Consider the following 16,087-nt stretch of genomic DNA (forward strand, 5'->3'; position numbering starts at 1 on the left):
GTGGTACAAGCCCTGGTGCCTTCTGGGCAGCAAAGCACAGGAAAGGCAGTGGCAAACCTTTCTGACCTGCAGTCAGTGGTGTGCTTGGCAGGAGGAAAATGTAGTGGGAAGGGGAAGGGGAAGGGGAAGGGGAAGGGGAAGGGGAAGGGGAAGGGGAAGGGGAAGGGAAGGGAAGGGAAGGGAAGGGAAGGGAAGGAAAGGGAAGGGAAGGGAAGGAAAGGAAAGGAAAGGAAAGGAAAGGAAAGGAAAGGAAAGGAAAGGAAAGGAAAGGAAAGGAAAGGAAAAGAAAAGGAAATGTCGATCCCTTTTTTTTCCCCTTCATTCACTTACCTCAGCATGGAGCCCCTTTCCCCTCTTGTGAGGACACATTAGCTCATACTTGTGTGCAGAGGGACCTCTAGTGTACCTTTGCAGCTCGTGCTCTCATGCATTCATTGAACTTTGCAGCATGAGCAACACACGGATAAATGGCAGAACGTGGGAGAGCAGCTGTTGAAGTGCACGTTTCGCACCCATCACTGTGAACAAGAGAAGAGACATTTGTGCCTTTCTGTGAAACACTAGGACATCCAGTGAGAGATGCAACAGATGGATGGGCTTCTCCTAGGACGAGAGGCTGAGGACACTTGGTTTGTCTAGTCTGGAGAAAAGAAGGCTAACAGGCAACTTCATTGCTCTCTACAGCTTTCTGAGGAGGGGAAGTGCAAAGTGCCGCTCACAGGATGTGTGGGATTGGCCCAAAGCTGTGTCAGTGGAGGTTCAGACTGAACATCTGGAAAAATTTCTTTACTATAAGGCTGGAATTTGCTGGGACAGGCTTTCTAGAGAGGTGATTGATGCCCTGTGCCTGTCACTGTTGAAGACATAATACCCTCATTAATAGGCTTTGACTTTTGGTTAGCTCTCAAGGGGTGAGGCACTTAGACTCAATGATCTTTGAAGGTCCCTTCCACCCAAACTATTCTATTCTATCTGGAGCTCTTTCCACTTTAATGACTGCAAGATATTTAAGCAAGGAAACATGAAATGTGAATCTTTATCAGCCATTAATACAAGTGTCCTAGTCATTTTGTAGGAACAGTGGAATTGGATTAATTATGGTTTGAAGGATCAGACCAAGCAGGAGGATCCACTTCTGACATAGAGCAGCACACCCATAGTCACCAGTTGAAGATCAAACCTAAACCAGCTCTACTGGGGCAGACTGCAGGTCTGTCTAGTCAGGGCCCAGTACAGACCGCTGAAGATGAGACTGTACAGGTCTCATTCCCACTGCTAGTACTCATTATATGAATTTCCCAGCACACAGCAACATCCAGTCTCCCTATGAAATGATGGCAGTTGTTTGCATCACAACACACTGAACAGCAAACCAACTTTAGTAACACTGTTTTACATTATTTAAGCTACTTTGAAAGATTGCTTTCTTACATTATAGCAATAATTTTATTAATTGCAAAAATGATGAGGAAAAAAATTGAGATAGTTTTCCAATTATGCTCTCTTAATGTGGGCTAGACTTCATATGGAATATTTAATTTTCACTGTCCTTAATCTGACAGCCATTTATATGTACTCTAAAAAACAGTAAATGGGTACTTTATACTACAGTCTTATTATTTAAGGGAAACTACCCAAAAGTGATGATTTAGAAGCAATCTACCTTCAAAACGCACATGCCACTATCTTCTTTGTAAAAGTCTGTAATGTGAATAAGTGTTAAAGTATAAGAATACGAAAATAAGAAATAAGTAAAGTGTAGTAAGTGTTAAACTTCTATGTGAATTTTGCATATCAGCTTTTAATCATGGTGTTGAAACTAAAGCCTGAGGCAGGTCCAACATCAGTCCACAAGTCAGGGTCCAAGTCAAGGGTCCGGGGACCAGTCCTCCTCAAACACAATTCAGGGCAGGAGGGAGGGACCAGGATAAAACTCAATTACAGGAGCCCCTGTAACTGTGGGCAGGGTGTAGACAAAGGCCCTAGGTGAGGCTGGTCATAAACATTCAGGGCCATCAGTGCAGTCTGGGCCAAGACACTTGTGACTGTACTCCCCAAAGAACACTTCAGAAGAGAATTAATTCATATTCAAGGACAGGAATAGAAGTTAGTGAAACTCAAACCGATAAGCAAAATCCATTAGTGTTACAGAGTCAGCTGTAACCAGCCTGTAGCACATAAACAACACGCTATTCTAATATGCTATGTCAGGATGTAAGTGTTGCTGCGTATTAGTTCTATTTTCAGTAAGTGCTTTTATCAAGGCTGTGTTTACAATGAGGCACGTTAAATTCTCAAACGCTATGCAATTCAATGTTTTCTGCACTCCACCACCATCAGTCCCATTAATGATCCTTCCTGAAATAAACATGCCACTGCATCAGTAGTTTTCGCTATGGGTGAAGCAATTCATGGCAATTAATGTTTAATTTACTGCGGGTTTTCAGTTTTCATTAAGCCTTCTTCGTGCTAGTTGTGTTTCTATGAGGGTGTGGGTTTAGATTTTTTTTCATTTTTGTTGTTCTTCTTCTTTATATAAAACATGGAGTGGAGACAACTCCTGCTGCAGTATTTAATGGAAAAGTTTAGCAGTGGAAAAATGGCTTGAAGAGCTTGAAGGCTGTTTCAGTGGCTGAAGGAAAATAAGTAGGATTCTTTACATCCTGGCTAATAGAGTCTGACAGATGGTAAAATTATGTCAATATCATGTTTTCTCTTCAGGTGACCAAAGTCACTAAAAGCATTGATTAATGTCTTCTGACTGCCCAAGTGAGCTAGCAATGGTAACAGCCAGGTAGGTAACAGAGATGATTAGAGGCCAAAATAACAGCCCCAAATAATTGCTGTTAGTTTAAATCCTGACATGTTTTATGAGACACAGAAAGCGGTCTCCCAATCTCCATCTCCCTCCCCACTGGGCCAAGCAGAAAGGCAAAATGGAAGATTGGCGTAAGTCCACTCCATCAATTCATGTTATTATTCACCTGTTGTCTCAGGACCCTATCTTACACTAACCCTCCCATTTTCTTCATTAGTCTTTTCCAGGATTAATATCCTTTCTTCTGGGTGGAGGATGGCATTCAACAGGACTTGCATATCTTTCCAGTCTATTTGAAATTCTCTGTATACCTTTTCAGGATTTTCACAATAAGAACCTGTTGACTCTTTCCAGTTTATGAAGTCAGAGGATAAAAAAGGTTTTTTTTTACCAAGTCTGGCAAGCCCTGTGGGCTCACTGCCTCCTGGAGTGGGGCCTGCATGACTGGATTCCTAGTTCTTGTCCTCCCTGTGATAAGACTGAATCCTGATGCTGCTCTAAATTCTTCATATCCTCCTTGTCTCTCATCACCACTTCCCCTGTCACAATCTCTCTCATTTGGATTTGCACCCCCAGGTCCTTTTCTGCCAGGCACCTTTCCTCTCCAAGCATGGGATTGTTATGGCCCAAGTGCAGGACCCACGTTGTTAAGCTGCAGTCAGATCTAGACTGCAGCTACTAAGGACTTTGGAACAGGTAGCTCTCAGTCCAGTGCTTCAAGAGAGGAGAGGAGAACATAAGTTTTTGAACGCACGGTATTTTTCCCCAAAAATATTTTTTCTCTCCTCTCTTCCCTTCCTTCACTGCCATGCATGATGCAGCTCACCATGGCTTTCAGTCTTGCAGCTTGAAACAAAGGGAAGAAAAACAATTCACTTTTCTGCTTCTTCTATATGCTTTTTATAAGCAAAGAAGTGTGAGAGAGTGAATGTTCTTCTTCCCACCCAAATTACTCTTTTTTTTTGTTTGTTTGTTTCTTAAACTAGCATTTTTTTCCAATAAATCCAAAACGATCTATTCACTTTAATTTCCTTCACAAACTTTCCTTATTCTAACCCCACATTGCCCTTCCACAATGAAAAGGCATAAATGGCCTCATGCTGAAATGTCCAAAGAACACAAAACTTGATCAGTCCATCTCCAGCTATTAACAATGCAAGATTAATTATCTTAAAACCCATCGATGAAATGAGTTCAAAAACATTTACTGTGTCATTCAGGCATTTACTCTTTCTTCATCAATCTCTTATTGCTACTTGAGTTACAATTGCTGTCTGGCTAATAGATGAAGAAGCTGAAACTTTCAGGTTATTCCTATTAATGAATTAACTTTTCAGGTATTTATTACAGTGACAAATGAAGGGGTTGGAAGATAATAAATCTACTTGAAATGTTGAAGAAGGTAAAGATTGGATTCCAGCCATTCCTTTAATCTACGTTTACCTTTACAGAAAGCAAGCACAGTAGATCAGTCGGGAGAGCAGTCTGTGCAAGACGAGGTGTTCAGAATATTTTCAGATTGCATTGACTAGAGAGAGCAGAAGTGATGGCAAAAGTAGGTGCATGCTAAGTGGATTTTTGGGAGACAAAAGATGTATTGTTCTGGCTGCTCTAAGTTCACCTAGCACCCTCCTGGGGCATACAAAAAACACTGTAATTAGAAAACAATACTGCACCTATAGTCAATTTCTCTCAAGAAGCCCTAGGACAAGGCCTGAATGCTAAGACCATTTAGTTGGACTGTGGTGTTTTTTTTTTTTTTCTAGCACCTCAATGTTTATCTGTTTTTTAATCACTGCTATTTGTACTTCAAAAGCATTGATGGCCCTAGGTGAGTGCTGAGATGAGATGCTTGCCTGGTAATTCCCTTTTGAAAAGCCCTGTGAACTCTATGTAACCCAGGCAAGGAAGAGAAATTTTATTATTCTCTGTATTGCAGAGGGGAAAAGAACTATGCTCATATTAACTTAACAGAACCAATGTTTCACCTGGAAGCTTGAAATGACTCAGCCAAGACCATTCCAAAAGTCAGAGGAGTCAAGATCTTCTTTATTCCCTTAAGTACATGCCTTCTTTTTTGGTCCCATAGTTTACCAGTTACCATTAGTGTCAATGGGTTATTTCCCTTGGACAGCAGTGTGAAAAGGCTCCTCAACATCCAGTAACGGTGGATTCCATGGGAGAATACAGTGGTCCTTTTGCTATTTCTCTGTGTTCCACTTCGATAGGGTTTCACGTAGTGGACGAGAGCAGCAACAAGCACAGGTGACAAGGTCACTGATCCTTCAGGCAACATGCAAATTGTAATGCCACATTAATTGACAACTTAACTGAAAATAGGAGAACAATGAAATGTTTATTATGTGTTTTAAGTTCAAGAATTGATTGTTTCTTTATATTTAGTTAAAGAAACTAGAATTAGTTCTAAGTACCAGAGCGTACCATGAAGTAGCAGCGATTATAGGTAGTCAAGAAAAAAGAAAAAGAAACCGAAATGTATTTTATAGAATGCAGCCAATATACAATGTTAGTCATTACTGTATAAAGATTTCCATTTCAATGACATTACCATATTGTACACTTAATCAGTAGCTTCTTGTATAAGTAATGGGATAGTTCATTGATAAAATATGCTACTTCTAATGCTTATTAGACTGTCAGAGTCAGGCTTAATAACGTGTTGAGGGCTAATTAAGTATTCTATGTACTGTAAAATTCTCAGAGGTTTAGATTATATGAATTATCAGCAGGAATATAGTATTAGCAAAGTGATGTCTTACAGGGAAATGAAAGACAGAACAGGGGGGAGTTTAACATTCTCAGCTGAGCAGCTGCATCCAGCACAGAGATGATACTCACCCAGGTCACAGTGAGACATTTGAGTCTTGGATGGATTCATTCTCCTCTGGAAAATGAGTGAAAGGATAAAGACCTGGGGATGTTGTAATGGTTGTGATCTCTTAACAAATCTATGGTTATTATGATTGTTTGTATTTAATTTTCTCATTGTTATTTTAATAGTGGTTGGAAATGAAAAACTCTTCTGCATGGCAAGAACATATTTATTCCTTAGAGCAAAAGTGTCAGGCATGAAAGCGTAACTGATATTTGCATGAATTTGATCTTCATGCTGAATTTTGAAAATCTATTTACTTTGAAACACTTCTGCTTCCCTATCTTCCTTCCTTCTTTCCCTGCTCTATATTTTCTAGGCTTCTTGCATAAAAGTACTATCTATATTTCGTAAGGGTTCATCTGCTTCAGCTACTCATGCCTATAAGTGAAGTCACAATACCGTATTTTTCACATCATAATTATTTCCAATGTAACCAACTGTAATTTTGTAAATTGACTTCAAGTAGTGAAATAAGCAGCAGGTGCAGATGAGCCCTTACGAAACAATGATTCTGCCCTTGAAAACAAGGAATGAGGATGAACTGTGGAACAGTATAGCAACTTGTAAGCAGAATTATTGGGGATAAAAGTTTTCCTTTTCTTTTCTACCCTAATATACATCTAGACTACATCCCTACAAGCCAGAAATTGATTCCTAGTTCTTTCCTAGTATAGTTGATCAGGGTGTAGACCCCATATTCTGCTCCTCTGCAAACCCATGATAACAACTGTGAATGAATTGTGAAAGCTTTTCTCTGTCACATTTGACAGTCTGAGAAGTTCTTTGGCCGTGCCTGTCCTTAAGTCACAGAAAAGCTTCCAACAGCCAGTCATTAACGATTCTGCCAAATGCCTAAGAGGGACACTTCAGCATTTTACTGGAGTACACAGTGATAATATGCCTTGGATTGTGGTATAAAAATGCAAGGTTGAGTGACTTTAATAACTTTGGAAATATAATACACATTTAGAGATATTCTGTCTAGGGTGTGGAATTGCTGTTAGGAGACACAATTTATAAATAAAAACAGGGAAAAGAATTACAGTTTACTCAGCATTCCAAAATCTAGACTAGTTAAAAAAGCAATCTCCTTCAGTTTATGCTACAGGAAAACTGGGCTAAATAGTAGGAAAGCCAGTAATAATGTTTATGGTGTTTTTTTCTTGGTGAGAATCTGGCCCCAATTAAGACAGGGACAGAAACCAGCCTAAACACTATTCTTTTGTGCAGCATGAACTGCTTAGTTCAACAATATCATACTCAAAATACAGCTGGAAAAATATGCATTTGAAGCGTTTCAAGCTATTTAGCAGTGGACAAATGAACAATAGCTAGATATAAAAACCTGTTCATCAGTAAGACTGATTACAAAGAACTAATGCTCTGAGTATCAGACTGAGGGTATTTTCATTCTGTAACCTGTGAAACAATTCTAGCAGCAGTTGCATATACTGAAGGTTTCATCCTCAGATTCCTTCAAACATGAAAACTTGGCAGAAACCACTTCTGAGCCAAATCGAGAAAGCAGGAAGAGTCAAACTTGGTCAATTTGGACTGCTGCAGAGATCATAGAATCAGAATGGCTTGGGTTGGAAGGGACCTTGAAAGATCATCTAGTCCAATCCCCCTGCTGGAGCAGGAACACCTAGATCAGGTCACACAGGAATGCATCCAGGCGGGTTTTGAATGTCGCCAGAGAAGGAGACTCCACAACCCCCCTGGGCAGCCTGTCCCAGTGTTCTGTCACCCTCACCATAAAGAAGTTTCATCTGATATTTAAGCAGAACCTCCTGTGTTCCAGCTTGCACCCATTGCCCCCATCATTGGATGTCACCGAGAAGAGCCTGGCTCCATCCTCCTGACACTCGCCCTTTACATATTTATAAATGTTAATAAGGTCACCCTTCAGTCTCCTCTTCTCCAAGCTAAAGAGACCCATCTCCCTCAACCTTTCCTCGTAAGGGAGATGCTCCACCCCCTTAACCATCCTTGTGGCTCTGCCCTGGACTCTCTCAAGCAGTTCCCTGTCCTTCTTGAACTGAGGGGCACAGAACTGGATGCAATTTTCTAGATGTGGTCACACTAGAGCAGAGTAGAGGGGGAAGAGAACCTCTCTCGACCTTACCCTTCTTTCTTTCCTTTTGGAGGCAGTCCTGAGAAGTGGTGTCAGCTGCCTTTTCTGATGTGACCTCATAGGCAGGCCTTCCACCACATCCTCACCTACCTCTCCTTCAAGATCCAGGGCCTTCCAGAGGCCCATATCTTTGAAGAGAGCCAACCTGGACTTTGTAACTGGTAAGAAGGGGGAAATGACAAAATTGAGGGTTTAGGATATTTCAGAGGTTATCATATTAATGCCTTCTGTGTCTGCGTATGTCTCTTGGATATGTGATTAGCTTTGCTACTGTTTGAACTTGTAAATGCAAAAACAGAAGCTACACTCATCAGCCTGGAATGGAAAGGTTCCTGGGTCTCCAGGAACACTGGGCTGGGATCCAGCTGCTGAGCAGAAGAAATTCTTAGGTCCCAGATGAGGTGACCTTGTAATATCCCTTAACATCGAGTAGGACTGGGTCACTCCCTTGCAATATATTCTATCCAGCCATCCTTCCTCTAGTGGGATTAGAAAAAAATGTATCTCACTTCCAGATACTATGCTCATATATTTCCACGGAAACCATTTCTTCACTCCTGACATATCTAGTAAGAACTACAAAAGGGAAGCAAAAAATCACTGGCAAAAAGCGCGCTCACTGCCTGGTCCAAGGAGTCTGTGGAAAAGGATTGAGTTTTTCAAGTTTTCTGCGAATGGATCTTGACAGGGGAAAGGATCACTTCAGCATTGCAGTCTGAAGAATCTCTGCGTTCTAACTGACTTTTATACTAAGTTTTCACAATACCTGCTGCAATACAGTCTCTGTCTTGGTTCTTAGGTTGGATGGAACAAATGTAGTGGATGACAATGATGAGCGAGCAAAAAAAGAATGAACAAAATTATTATCTGCTCCAGTTCTTCATCTGTTCCTGAGGACACACAGCAAGCCCAAGGCAGGAATTTCCTCAGTGCCAGAATCAGTATTTTTCCAGCTAAGTCCTTTCTTTTCTCTTTTCCTCTCAATTCCAGTTCCCCAACAAGTCAAATGTGTTTTCTCACAAGATGCAACTCCTAGCATTCTTCTCCAAAGCACATGGGGCCAAATACATCTGGTACATGCTGAGAGGACTCAGCTGACTGAAGATGTGCCTGCTTCTGGCTATTGGAATCATAGAACCATGGAATATCCCGAGCTGGAAGGGACCCGTAAGGATCATCGAGTCCAACCACTGGCACCACACAGATCTACCCAAAAATTCAGACCGATGACTAAGAGCACAGTCCAAACGCTTCTTAAACTCCGACAGGCTTGGTGCCGTGACTGCGTCCCTGGGGAGCCTGTTCCAGTGCGCGACAGCCCTCTCAGTGAAGAACCTCTTCCTGATATCCAGCCTGAACCTCCCCTGTCACAGCCTGACACCATTCCCTCGGGTCCTGTCACTGGTCACTAAAGAGAACAGATCGGCGCCTGCCCCTCCACTGCCCCTCGTGAGGAAGCTGTAGGCCGCCATGAGGTCTCCCCTCAGCCTCCTCTTTCCCAGGCTGAACAGGCCCAGTGACCTCAGCCGCTCCTCGTACGTCTTCCCCTCTAGGCCCTTCAACATCTGTTTAGACCTTAACCTGATTGCTGAGCCCGATATTTCTTCTCAATATATAGCACTATTCACCCGTATACTAGGGAAAGGTTTGCCTCTGGAATAGCTACAACTACATATTCCCTGGAAGAGGATGCCAGCCTAAAGGGGATGCTGATTTTGTTTCATCTTCATTCCCATTGGATTTCATACAGGGAACATGGATGAGACATATTCAATGAATATAATCTGTCATGACCTCTCTGCAGGAGTAAGCTGTATATATATGCATATATATGCATATAAAATACCTTCCAGTGTTCTGGAAGACAGAAGACCCAGGCTTCTCAAATGATCCCAGCACCTGTCAGACCTTTGAGACCTTTGGCATCTGTTCTTGAGGTATTTTTGGTCTCCATCATATGGAAGCAACTCCTTGTTAACCGCTCCACCAAAAAAAAAAAAAGTAAAAAGGTGTTTTAACATAATTGGTAGCAAAGAGTAGCTTTTTTTTTTTTTAATCTAGAAATGCATTTTTTGCTGTTGACATTTCAGTCTGAAGAGTGGTTTTGCTCTGAAAAAATGCTGCAAAGATTCCTTAAAACAACCTAAAATGTTCATTCTATTTTTGAGATCTATCATCAGTGACTGTGAGAGTTGTCTTTGCAGGTCCTATTAGGAAATTTATTTATTTATTTATTTAAAGTTGATGTGTATAACTGTGAGTTCTTCTCAGGCTTCCTGCTAGTATTTCAATTTCCTTTCATATATTGACCCTATGGAAATGTTTTAGCATTGCAGAAATACAAGAGGGGAGAACGGAAGCTTGGGAGGCTTGCTGGAGATAAATGAGTTACCTTGTATTCAAGTTGATGCAGAAGCTATCCTATTACCGGAAAAGATCTAGTGTCCTTCTTAACAGTTAAAGAAAGAAATATAGTATTTATTCTATTTTATTTACTTTATTTATTTATTTATTTATTTATTTTGGCAGGGGTGGGTATCAGTGAGTGGAAGCTTAAGCTTTCATAGTAATGTAAGATGATAATTAGCATTGACATAGACCCCCATTAAGCTTCATTAAGTGTCACCGTTTAATGTATTTATTAACAAAAAAAAATACCAATAAAGATGTGTAAAGGTCAGCAGATAAAATAAAAGGCTTGTAATAAAAACATTTAAAAGGATGTTTCTTGATCATGCCAGGATGTATTAAGAAAAAGAGAGTCCTTGGATTTTTACAAGGGAGAATGATAAATCTTGATTTCTGTAAAATTAGCAAAACTAATAGTTCTAGCTTCATATACATGGTAGTTTAGGTGTCTTGTAACCTGTATTTTCTCTTGAAGGGCCCCTGTGCTGAAAAAGGTGAAAAGTTTTAATATATAAAATAGAAAATATAGAGAAGAATCCCATGTATCTAATGTTCCCTACAATCCCTGCCACATCTCATTGTGAGAAAATAAGTGCCAAAGTACTGAAAGTTCACCAGAAGGAAAAAAAAAAGAAAAGGCCTATTTGATTTAGATTAAAATCAAATCCTTCTAGTCTCAGCAGTGGCTTTGCAGCCAGATCTTCTCAGTCCAACTGAGACACAAATGAGGAACCTAAATAACAGGCAGATGTCGTGATGGGTTCAGATACCAGCAGCTCCGCTGTCCGATAAGTAAGGCCATATTTACAGTAAGAGACCCAGTGGGCTACAATCTGCTGCCTCAACCCAGTGCAGCTCGATATGCCCTCAAGCATCTGAACCTGCCACACAAGGTGGTAGAGCTTGTCAAGCTGTTTCTCCTGAATAAAGAGGCATGGATGATATGTCACCTGCTAAGGTCACCAACAATGCTCTACTGGGCAGCATGCTACAGTTTATTTTCACATCCTTCTAAGCTCTTCATACACGGGGTATATCTCACTGCAGTAAAGAGAACCTCCTGAGGAAGTAAGACTCAAATCTGAACTCCTAAAGGACCAGGCAAGATATTTACTCTCATCTTCAGTATGTTGTTTGCAAGAACATACAGTAATCCAGTCAAGGGCGGATAGCAGGTTTTATGCAACGTATCAAGCTGTTTAACACCATGTGGCTGACATCATGGCCTTTTTATCCATGTGCCGATCTCACTGCTCTTGCACTCTTTTGCATCTTTGCCCAATAAGCATCCCTCCCATGTGCTAATGCATTAAGTAAACCACAGAGCCATCTGCTGGAGCAATTTATACTTTAGAGAGTTCATCTTTGATGTAATCTATTTTATATGCTGATCAACAAAAAGTAAGTTCTCATTATCCCTTTGATATTCTTCTCTGCAGTGAAGGGCTTATGTCACCCTTTTAATTAATTTTCAGGAAGATTCCCCACTGATTTCTTTTATAAGCACAATGCTTTCTGTTCCTTAAGAAATAGCAGAAAAAAAATAAAAAAAAAATCCCAGTTCTCTTTCCTTATAGACTAAGCAAGAAACAACATACTATTATGAAAAGTAACAAAGGGAGTAGCCCATGTTCATGTTTCCCATGCAGTGGAGAGTATGTCTTAAGCAATATGACCAAAAAAGGTTGTTTTACCAAAATACAAAATCACAGATCTTCAGTGAATTAAATGAGAAACAGTTACAAAGATATATCAAGTGATCTCTTCCTTAGGCTCTAGGAAAGCTCATTTCTTTGATTCAAGTTAAGAGAGGAAAGTCTATGCATAAGATGAGAAATAGCCTATAGTCCATTCATGTTACTTTACAGAGACCAAGTGAAGAATCAGTGGCAGTGTATCAAAAGCCAGATAATAATTTTTGATTCATCAGATATGATAAATTGTTGCTAGAGGAAGTTTTTTCAGCTTGACAAAAAATCATTGGAAGGTCTAGGCCTTTAGAATAAAGATTTTGCCTCATCGTAGAGGTATACCCTGAATATTCTGAATGGGTATTGACTCAGCATGATGGAGACCCCGAATCAAATCTGGCACCAAAAAGAGGAATTATGGACTTTTACCTAGGATGCCACCTTCTAGGTAAGTTAGTTAGGAATCTGCCCTTCCCTTGCTGGTTGCTCAAGGGAGAAGAATATACATACTCCTGAATCTCTCTCAACCACTGTCTAATGTATAATAATTGCAAAATCTCTCCACATTTGCAAATCAAAATTCTTGCCTCCCAGGCTGTCCTAGTGTTGCAAAGACAAAAAAAAATATATATATATATATATTTATATTTCATTTGGATCAGCAATTGAAGAAAAAAAATGTGAAAGCAGTTGTGTGTGTACATGTGTGCACATAGGTGTCTTACACATTCATAATGGTCTAGGAACACAGCATCAGAGCTCCACTTAAAACAAAAAAGACCACTGCCACAGAAACTGGATTTAGGGCAAAATTAATTCTTGTTTGTTTGTTTTGTCTTTTATTTTCCCCTTGAAAAAATTAAAAGGAGAGACTTAGGTTAGGAATCACAATTCATTTGCATGATCTGCATTCGTACCATTATTCCTAGAAGAGTTTCAAATCATTCCTGCATGGTATTTCAGAACAACAAATGTGTCCTGAATTTCCCATCAGTCTTCACTCATCAGTCAGAGCTGAATGTAGACATTTCAATCACTGCAAAATTGAATACATCATCTCCAAGACAGAAATATTTAACACTATGCAAAGCCAATCCTGAAAAAATATAAATGTGCATAAAGCCGAGTGTTTCATAATTATAGACTCTCTTAATTAAATGCTAAGCACTGTTCCTTTCTGGGGTGCAGACAATAGGCAGAAATAAGGTACCTTCACAACAAAGGGATGACCACAAAATCTAATAGAGCTGCTGTATCAGATATGTGCTTGAAGAACATACGGGAATCATAAGAGTACTTGTTCTCCATGATCCAAAGCGGTGCCACACTTTGCTTTTTTCTTACCAAACTTTGAAACTTACACTTGAAGTACGGCAGCCATCAGGAACTGTCCAGATTTTAGATAATCTGAAATATTTTTCACCTGTGGACGTTTTCAGCCCTTGGCAAGACAACACCATGAATGTCCTGACCTACTGATCTACCTCTGTCTGTAGTTACGCTCAGGGTACGATGAGCAACTAGAGACATACAGAATTCCTTCTCAACAGTACTTTCATGAGTCTGTGCTCCAGGCCAGGGACTGGAAGAGGGCTGGTGACCTGCATTTCTCTGACCAGTCAGATTAGCAAAACAACCTACCGTAATGAACTGGGGATGTGGCTGCTCAGGAGGCAAGCACGTATGCATGCCCAGCACTGAAGGACCCAACACTGAGTCTTACAGCAAAGAGACACTGAAGGTTGCAGTAATGAATAAAAACTCTGTTTGCATACAAGGCAAAGAGAATGATCACAGCATTGGAACCAGACTGTGAAAACCAAAAGGTGCTAAACACTGCACTATGGTCAAAACATGGCTGGTATCACAAGCAACTTTGAATCAATCCAAATTAACATAAATCCATTCAGTTTAACTACAAAGATTACACAAGACTTTTATGCTGTGCTTTTTCAAGAGAACAACTGGATCTAATTATGGGTGGAAAGCCACCTGTTGGATTGTCATTCCTGAAGACAATAGAAAATCAATAGAGAAAACAATTTTTGAAATGGAAGTAGAATGAACAGCTGCTGTTCAGTGACCATTAAAGAATGTAGAGAAGTTCTTACAATAGAAACTAGAAGAAAATATACTTCAAAGCTCACAAAAATGTACCCAAAAGTTAAAAAAATAGTTGCAATCAAACCAGAAATTGAAGAAATGATGCCAGGAAAAAAAAAAAAAGAGGATTGAGAGAGAAAGGACAAACAGATAAAACCTTAAATGTCAGCCCACAAATATTTTAAAAAATAAATAGAAAGGGAAGATGATAGAAAAGGTAGGAAAAAAAAAAGAAGCACTCTCCAGAGTACTCATTATTGCTAAAGATCTCCTGACATTTTCCCATTTCATTTCTGAGGAATCTGCAGAAAAGTTTTCAAACAAAAAATCAAACCGATTATCTGGTACTTCCTCAGATGTTTAGTACTGAAATATGAAAACATTTTCAAATCTCTTCAATGTATTTTAATGGGATATTTCTGAGGTCTTAAACAAAGTGTGCAAAAAACTGTGAAATGGTGTAATAATGCAAACTCTTCTCAATGGATATGTACCTGCTAAATATCATAACCTATTGGTGTGCAAATGTGCAAATTGGTGTGTAAGTAATGGAATGGCACAATTATAAAACAAGTGCTGACTCCATGTCAATGGACTTTTTTTCCATCTTTGGAAATATCATTTAATTTGGAAATATCATTTAATTTAAATGTATTCCAGGGGAAAATCCCAGTTTTTGGTGTGAAAAAAATATTGATCTTTTCCATTATCTTCCCAGGCACAGAGGTGAGGCTCACCAGTCTGTAGTTCCCTGGGTTCTCCTTTCCACCCTTTTTAAAAATGGGAGTGATGTTTCCCTTTTTCAAGTCACCAGGGACTTCTGAGCACCAGGACTTTTCAAATGTGATGGAGAGAGGCTTGGCAACTACATCAGCCAATTCCCACAGGATCCTGAGATACATGTCATCAGGCCCCATAGAACTTGTGCTTGTTTAGTTTCATCAGGTGGTCTCAAACCTATTCTTCACTTACAGTATAATCGTTTTAAACAGTCATGATTCCCACAAAGAGTAATTGCAGATTTTAAATAATACAACCATACTTCAGGTTTTATTTCACAATATTGTCTATATTTATATATTCATATTATTTCATGTATATCCAATTTTATTATTTATATCTAGTTTTATTTCACAATATTGTTTATATAAACAGCTGACTTTACAAGTTAATTTCTTTAGGTATTTGCTCTAACGTTACCCAGTCTAGAAGTATTGCAACAATCTTACCCATACAGAAAACCAAACCAAGCCAAAAAAAAAGTCCCTCACTTTTTCTGTTTAAGTAACTACATCAATTATACTGTGCAAAGAAACTCAACAACTTCCATCCTTTTTCAGCAGAGACCATTTAATTCCAAGGTTGGTACATGCAACTACCAGAGGAAACAAATAGATGTCCTTGAAAAGCCAGAGAAATTAATGGGTACTATAAAGAATGACCCAATAGGCTTCCTAGAACTTTCATAGGCAAACTAGTATGGCAGCAACCTTACGTTTGGCTTCACTGATCGCAGAATTAGCAATAGTTATTATTATTATTAATTAATTTATTTTGCAAAATTAAGCATATACCTGCTACAAAAGGATATATCTCTAGAATAAAATAGGCGTTTGTCTCCTTGTTTGTCCCTGTGTCTATGTTTACCATTCTAGAGCAAATCATGACCATGCTGGACAGCTGCTTCGATGAATCCTATGTTTATCACAGCAGAAATGAGAGCATTAAAGCAGGCTGATATTTTCAGTTCATAGCATTGTTCTGATACCACTCCTCATGAAACTGGTTTCCTTAACCTCTTTTTCTCTGAACAACGTTTAAGCAGGGTTAGTGCCTGAACTCAGGACTTCAGGCACTCGGAAACACCAGTCACTATTGGAAGTTGTAGCCTTAATCTGAGAGTCTGGCAGGTTGGCTTTGATGGGTAGAGCAGAGCAGATTTCACTGCAGGCAAGCTCATACTAAGATCTGGCTCCAGGAGGTTGTAGCTCAGAGATGTGAGTGCAAAACCAGCTCCGTAGGCAGAAATCCTAGTA

The 16,087-nt window shown here is 39.7% G+C and overlaps 1 protein-coding gene across 17 annotated transcripts in view; it reads right to left on the reverse strand.

Annotated features, from left to right (window-relative positions):
• Nucleotides 1–317: 317 nt before the first annotated feature.
• Nucleotides 318–16,087, reverse strand: part of LOC308195067 (uncharacterized protein) — a 1,623,621-nt gene continuing 1,607,851 nt past the window's right edge. For 12 of the 17 annotated variants that reach the window (XR_013951194.1, XR_013951195.1, XR_013951196.1 and 9 more), the window contains 2 exons: nucleotides 5,678–5,723; nucleotides 318–5,148 (listed from right to left, as the gene is read on the reverse strand). The gene's annotated coding sequence lies outside the window, so the exon portion shown is untranslated. The other 5 variants (XR_013951199.1, XR_013951200.1, XR_013951209.1 and 2 more) reach the window with 3 other exon arrangements.

This window comes from Anser brachyrhynchus (assembly GCF_964034855.1).
Source record: "Anser brachyrhynchus genome assembly, chromosome: 4".
Classification (NCBI taxonomy): domain Eukaryota; kingdom Metazoa; phylum Chordata; class Aves; order Anseriformes; family Anatidae; genus Anser; species Anser brachyrhynchus.